Raw genomic sequence first — 7,500 nt, 5'->3', positions numbered from 1 at the left:
TCGGTGCTGGTGGACCTGTGAAAAGAGGGGGGGCGCTGCATGGTGTTGGCATCAGCGTAACGTACATTTGGGTATTGGGGAAAGGATGGTTGAGGGTGAAAGGGGGGATGAGGAGGAGGGGGAGCGAGAGGAGGAAGAAGATGGGGGTTTTAGCCACGCGCCCCACCTGAGGTCCCTGCTGGAGCAAGGGTGGCCAAGGGCGGGGGGAGGAGCATGAAGAAAAGGAAAGTGAGAGGCGGTGGGGAGTGCGGGAAGTGCAGGCTGCATGAGGGTGGCCGCGGTGTTTCGCGGGGGGGTACGACCTTGCCCGCGAGGGGTGGCTGGACCTCTTCGGCCCTGGTGTGCGCTGTGACGTCATTGGAGTGGTGACCAGCGCGGTAGCTGGCCGGGCGCTGCGGCTCCAGTGTGGACGCGGCGTTGCTCCGGGCGGCCGAGAGAAGCGAAAACAGCGTCGCCTTCCTGTCTGCCTGATGAAACGGGATCTTTTGCTGGGTGTGGGCGGTTTTGAGCTGGCGAACCGTCCAGCTGCTGACCGGGTGGTGCCTGGCGGAGCGATCTTGGTCGCTTTGGCCGCTCCGGCGGTTGGGTCCCGACCCGGCGGGAGTGTGTCTCAGCGAGGATCTCGCTCCAAGGCCGGCGGCTGGTGCTGGACTGGCGGGAATGTTCGCTGGCCTCTGGAGGGAGTTCTGGGGAACATGAATTGTGGATCGCATCCGGGGATCCCGGCCGCGGACGATCGTCAATGACGGAGAGGTTTCCGGAAGTTCGGGACGGGACGGCTGGTTGGGAAAGAGCTCGTCATCCGAGGGGGTCAGCGTTAGATGCAGTTCCATCGGGATCCGATGTGAAGACTTAAGGCTGATTTATACTCGGGTTTTACGCAGAGACGCAAGCACGCAAGACACGCATGGCCGACCTTGCGTCAAATCGGCCATTTTGCGTGCTTGCATGCGCCACCCCAAATTTCTGACTATCCGTCAAAGCTACACGAGCCGTACGCAGCCCGGAAGGCTGTGATTGGTCCTCTAACCACATCCTTGAGTCTCTCATTTCCGGTTTCATAGCATAATACCGATGTTTTTAAAAGCCATAGCAGAAACACGAACAATGGATCTTGTTGAAAAACGTTTGGCTGAAGAGGTTCACAAATATGAGCATTTATAAAACCCGTCTGACGGAGTATAAGGACACGCAGATGGAGGTGAATTCCTGGAGGGAGATATCGGTGAACGTCGGTGTGCAGGTCGACTCTTAAACGGCCGTTGCGCCACCTGCTGTTCTGGAGTATGAAAACGCAGGGGAACTAAAAATCAAAACGAGTCCGTCAATCCGACTGCGTGGCCAGCCGCAGTTGTAGTTGCAAGAGTATATTTTGCCCTTGAGCTCTACAGAGAAATCGGAGCCAGCGACTCATTTAAAAAAATCCTGCTGAGTTCAGGTCTCTTTCAGCCGGCAGCAAGGGGCGGTGACGTACCCGCTGCCCGGCTCATCGATGCCGCAAGCAGGACTTCAAACCGTCCGTAACTCTTTAGGTCAGCTGACTCTTGACAAACCGACCACGCAGTCCGTCAATCCGACTGCGTGGCCAGCCGGAGTTGGAGTTGCAGAAGCAGAATTAACCCTTGAGTCAAGGAGGGAGCGGATGGGTTGATTGCGTTTAAGTAGCCGGGTGCGCGTGAGAACGCGTTGCGTGTGGGGCGTGGTCCACGTTCCCGAACTACGTTTCGTTGAAACCTCATTTATTTTCTTTCTCAGTCCTCTGAAATGGACAGAAAAAAAAACACAAAATATTTTTGATACATTTTCTTTACTCCAAATGATTTGCGTGTTCAGAACTGAAATCAAGAACATCATTTGGTTCTGAACGGGTTCTTTCTGTCCAGTTCCTGCTTTTTGGTCCCGTCTGACCGGCATCATGAGCGTAGTCAGAGAGGATGGTCTGACCCAGGGCTGACCCTGTGATATCCAATGCTTAGGATTATGTGATGCAGGTCTGTGTGAGGAGTGTGACTGACAAACAGAGCTGGAGATTTGTCCGAGTCTGACGAGCTTTAGAACAAACACTGGCGCCACAAGTCCAGCTGCTCTCCTCCAGCAATCGCAGTCGTAATCCGTAGATTTAATGTGTTATCAAACAATGAACGAGGAATAAAGAATAAAAAAAGCCCAAACAGAGCAAGCGATAGGAGGGATGGATTTTTCAGCCAGGTGACTTCTGTTCATTCCCGGAGTGAAACGAGAAGTCAAAGTTGATTTTTTGTCACGTTACTTGTTTACTTTAAGGACGAATTATATTCTTGCAACTACAACTTCAGCTGGCCACGCAGTCAGATAGTCGGACTCGTTTTGGTTTATAGTTCCCGTGCGTTTTCCATACGCCAGAACAGTAGGTGGCGCAACGGCCGTTTAGAGTCGACCTGCATGCCGACGTTCACCGATATCTCCCGCCAGGAATTCACCTCCATCTGCGTGTCCTTATACTCCGTCAGACGGGTTATATAAATGCTCATATTTGCGGACCTCTTCAGCCAAACGTTCTTCAACGGGATCCATTGTTCGTGTTTCTGCTACGGCTTTTAAAAACAGCGCTATTATGCGATGAAACCGGAAATGCGAGACTCAGAAAGAATGTGGTTAGCGGACCAATCACAGCCTTGAAGGCTTGCGTTGCTTGCGTCTCTTTGCATAAAACCCGAGTATAAATCAGCCTTTAGTTAGCGGCAGTAACTTTAACTCAAATTACGATTTTTTTCCTAAATTTATCTAAGTATTTTACGATCTTTTCCTCTCTCATTTGATATTTTCTCGATTTTCACTTGAAATGGAGGTTCTGCCATCGTGAAGGCTGTCTCAAGGAGCAAGGACACAAGAGAGCAGCCTTCACAGAGATCTTTTATCAGTCGACATATTGAATTATCCGTTGTTGATCCAACGCTCTCCAGACTAATCTGATACATTTCAATGTCACTGGATTCACTCTCACGTTTGATATGTTTTCTGATTCCTCATCGCGTTAAACATCTGTGTTGAATGCAAGTCTGAACAACAAAGGGACCAAAAACAACTACAGAAAGATTTGCCTTTTAATGATCTGTGTTTTCACCTCGTTAACTTTTATTATGGATACAATTAAAGTCAGTGGGAGCAGAGTCTGTCTGCAGGAAACTCTTCCGACATCATTTCTGTTTATTTCTACTCAGTCACATGAGGGCTGATAAATCCTGAGCCTTCGGGTTTAATATGAGTTACATGATTTCAATTTCCCCCTGAAAAACATTTAACCTAATAAAAACTCTTGGTATTCAAAATAAACCATAATTACATTCTGGTTTATTAAATAATGAATTTACCATCAGAATGTCCCAAAAATATGAATGAATGAAAGTTAATAACAGCAGAAATGGTCTTGTCGCTTTCACACAGCAAACAGTATGAAAGCAGAGTGCAGGTTGATATTCATGTGCAGGTGTTTGTTCAACAGGTGACGGCTGCAGAGAGAAACCCTGCTGCTCCGGCTTTGATGACAACTGTGTGCCTTTAATAGCATTTGCACAAATGTGCAGACACAACTTCAATTACAGCTGTTAAAGCCAACGGACAGCCGATCCAGCTGTGACCAGCGATCAGAAGAAAACCAGACTTTGCGTAAAGCATCAGAGGAAACTGTGATGATGTGGATTTGTCATGTTTCCTGTTTTCTTTTTAAGTCTTTGTGTGTCTTCTGTGTATCCTGCACTTCCTGCCCCTGTGGTTGTCTGTTGGTTGTCTGACTTGGTCTCTGATTGTTTCCTGCTGTGTCCAATTACCTTCCCCTTGTATTTAAACCCTGTTTATCTCCTGTCCCCTTGTTGAGTTGTATTGTATGAAGACTGTGTTTGTCCTGTTTGACCTGTCTTCTTGTTCACTCCTTGTTCTGATCCGCGTTTGTTTTCATTTCGTTCCTCGACCTGTTTTTGATCCCTGTTCTTGTGCGTTCCTCGGCCTGTTGGAAGCCTGTACTGTGTTTTTTTAGATAACAAAATGATTTTGGGTCCCCACTTTAAGCCTCAATCCTGACAGGAATGGCCACTTCTGTGAAAACATTAGAAACAAAATGTGTCAGGGGAATGTGTCGGAAGCAGAACCCAAACACCGAATAACCGTTCCAAAATCTTTATTTTTCACAAAAAAACGCGCAGGTTCAAAAAGGCAAAAGAACAAAATGGGAATCAAGCTGGGACTTGAAGGGAATCACAAACTGAAGAAAGACAAGACATTTACCCCCAGTGGCGTCTCTAGGCTAAAACATTCAGGACTAAAGCCCCGTATACTTTTTAATCAGCCCCGAATATTAATTTTCAAAAAAAAAAAAAAGTTTATTTCGATAAAACTGTTTTTGGACAGGTTTGAGTAACAATTAGAAATATTTATTTTTTTAAAAGCCACTGCTGTGGCTTTGGCACACAAGTTTAACACCTCCAGGTTGCACGTGATGTCATTCACCCAAAACAGCAGCGTCAGGCAGCAGGCGCACTTGACAACAGCAAGCTGCTGTCTTTGGGTTGTAGCACAACACGATGTCACAAAAAAACATTTTATTTTTTCTCCCCAAAGGTGGTCAAGAATCAACGAGGTAATGGGAATAGAAATTATGTAAAAATGTATTAAAATTTTTTTCTGTTGAGACAAGCATCAGTAAATGCAATTGTAGTGTGTGAGAATTGTGTACCTAAAAAGTAATGAAGCTTGGGCTTCTTCTGGAGGGGAAAGTAGCTAAAGTTAATGTTAGGGTATAACGTCGAACCATCTTGTTTATTTTCTTGAAATGTCTCAATTTAATTCAGTCCAGAAGAGCAGGTACCTGGCGGGTACGTGGAGAGTGTTTCTATGTCCAAAATATCTGTGGTCTGAAGTGCAGAGACACAAAGTGGGCCGCGGCCCACACTTTGGGAATCACTGAGATAGATAGTTGACTTTTTAGAGGACAAAAAGTCAAAAAGAGTTTTACACTGAGTCAGAAACTTTTTTATTTTATTGTTTTTATTTATTTTTCCTGCTCTGATTCATCAGCTGACGTTGGTCCTGTTTCGACTCCCTGAGCGTGCTCAGACACTTAGAAGAGCCGTGGCTCCATTAAGAAAAGGGCACAAGACGGCTGCATTGGACGCCACAGCGGCAAAGACACTGAACGAACACCGAAATCAGACGTGAGCCGTCTAAACTCTGGACCCACGTCGGTCTCGGCGTCTCCGGGCGAAGACGTTTTCGTCCGGGAGTTAGCAGACAACCACGGAAAGGTCAAGCAGAACATTTGCATGCAATGCCAGAGACCTTTAATGTTACGATGACTATTCGAATGATTATGTCTCCAAAAAAACGCGCCTCCTCATGAACAGGCTGTTTCTAGGCCACTTGTAGGAAAGTATCAGAGTTCTAAATCAGGGTTCATTAGAGATCCATTAAAACAGGACCGCAGGTGATTTCCATGCAGTTTACATATCATGTCTATCTTGTTAGAGACGCTACCGTTTCTGAAAAGTGAAGCCAATGCGGACGTGTTTTTAACCCTTTTAAAACTGTAATTCTGCCTCGTCCTTTTTGCCTTATTCATCAATAAATATGTCAAAAATGATTTTGCTCCTTTTTTCATAAGAAATGTAACTTTCAAAATCTGGCAAGTATTTGACATTATTATATGTTATAAAGGCTTAAAACACTGTATTAAAACTAAAAACTAAAGAAACATATTTGAATTTACGTACATAAACACTTGAAAATGAACTTGGTCAAAGCTTTTGAGATTACAGAAGTTAAATGTAACCTATTTTACATCTTCTCAAGCATTCAGTGTCATAGGATGTTATATGTGTTCATGTCCAGACGTTTTTAAGATTTGTTTTATCTCCCTGAAGCAGTTTCTGTCCAGGTGAAGACAGAACCCATTATTGCACTCCTCACACACTGTGAGAGTGTCTAACAGGCAGCGAGTACACTGTTTCCTCCTCAGAATGGTCTTCTTCCTGCCCTTTTTCCCAGTGTCCTTCTTTGTGTTTGTAGGGTCAGGAAAGTGGCCTTTAGTCGGGGTTAAAGTGGACCATACTAATGCTTTTATTTACCACCCCAACATATTATTTCCAAAGAAAACGTCCCTCTAATGCTGTGTTCACACTGAACGTCTACCGCGTCAATTTACTAGTTTGACAATAATACGTTTGGTGTGAACATCCTTTTTTCGCTGGAGTTGGGATATTTGAACTCACACTCACCCGAATTTGCGCCACCTCAAACGCGTCGCGCCGCCGGGCGAAAAAGCATTTTTTTTTCCCTCGGCGGTGTGTCTTCGCATTGACTTTATATGAAATCTGGTCGCACGTCAAATTCACGCCGCGTTCGGTGTGATCACAGCATAAGGCCACTGAAACTCTCTCTCGTGCTGCTCTCTGCTGATGTCTGATCTGAACGCTTCCACCTCTCCCCCACAGACAAGCTCACTGCTGTTTAGTTTTTTTTTCTTTCTGCAATGTGCTACGTTTCTTAGAGTTCAGAATTCTTTGGAATTGATGGCGTAAATATTCCAGGAGTTACGGTAATAACTCCTGGAATATTTACCAGTACTTATTATAAGTACTAATAATTAGTTTTGCATCCTGTTTACATTTGACTTCTTGCCTCTGGCGACAGGGTCCGCACTAGATGAGCTGCAGCTACATTATCTCGCCTGACCACCAGGGGGCGATTCCTCCGGTTGTATAGAAGTCTAATGCCGTGTTCACACCGAACCAGTCAAAACATTTCTCAATGCGCGTCGACATTTTTTTTGACGTGTGTCGAGAAAAAGTGTCTGGGTTCACAATAGTATTCGTAGTCCCACAACAGCCTGAATGAAGCCGCTATCAGCTCCTTTCTGGGGACCAGCAGGAGTTTGATTCAGCACCGGCAGGACGGCGGGGACGAGCGGAACATCTCAACGCTGATTGGCTGACGCAACGAGGACTCGCACGTTTTTGCTGCTGGAGTTGGGTAATTTTGAACTCGCGCGTCAACCCGAGTTTGCCCCGCGGCCTACGTGCTGCTTCTACGCGTCTGACGCGCTGCCCGCTGGAAAATATGCCTCTACGCAGCTACGACGCAGCTGTGCATTGACTTTGCATGTAATCTCGACGCGCGTCAAAATCTTGATGCGTTCGGTGTGAACACATAACATTCATGTCTTTAAAGCTGCATTATCTCTACTGATCACCAGGGGGCGACTCCTCTGGGTGTATACAAGTCTATATAAATGACTACTCTCTTAATTTATTCCCTCTTCATTACAGCATGATGTTCAGTTAATAAGTTATGGTAATTTAGAGTCAAACAGACCATAAAGCAGGGGATGCTTTAGCGCTGGGCTACGGTGATTGACAGCTGATGTTTATGTCTCTCAAACAGGCACCTCATGAACAAGAGACGTAACGTTTTATAAGGGGTTTGATGAATCAGATTTGTGATTTTTGACCAACAAACCCAAAAAGCTCTTTA

The sequence above is a fragment of the Clinocottus analis genome, unplaced genomic scaffold (genome assembly GCF_023055335.1).
Source record: "Clinocottus analis isolate CAN_PGR_092001 unplaced genomic scaffold, fCliAna1.0.p SCAF_1, whole genome shotgun sequence".
Lineage (NCBI taxonomy): Eukaryota > Metazoa > Chordata > Actinopteri > Perciformes > Cottidae > Clinocottus > Clinocottus analis.
The sequence above is the reverse complement of the archived record's forward strand: the minus strand, read 5'-3'. Positions refer to the sequence as shown.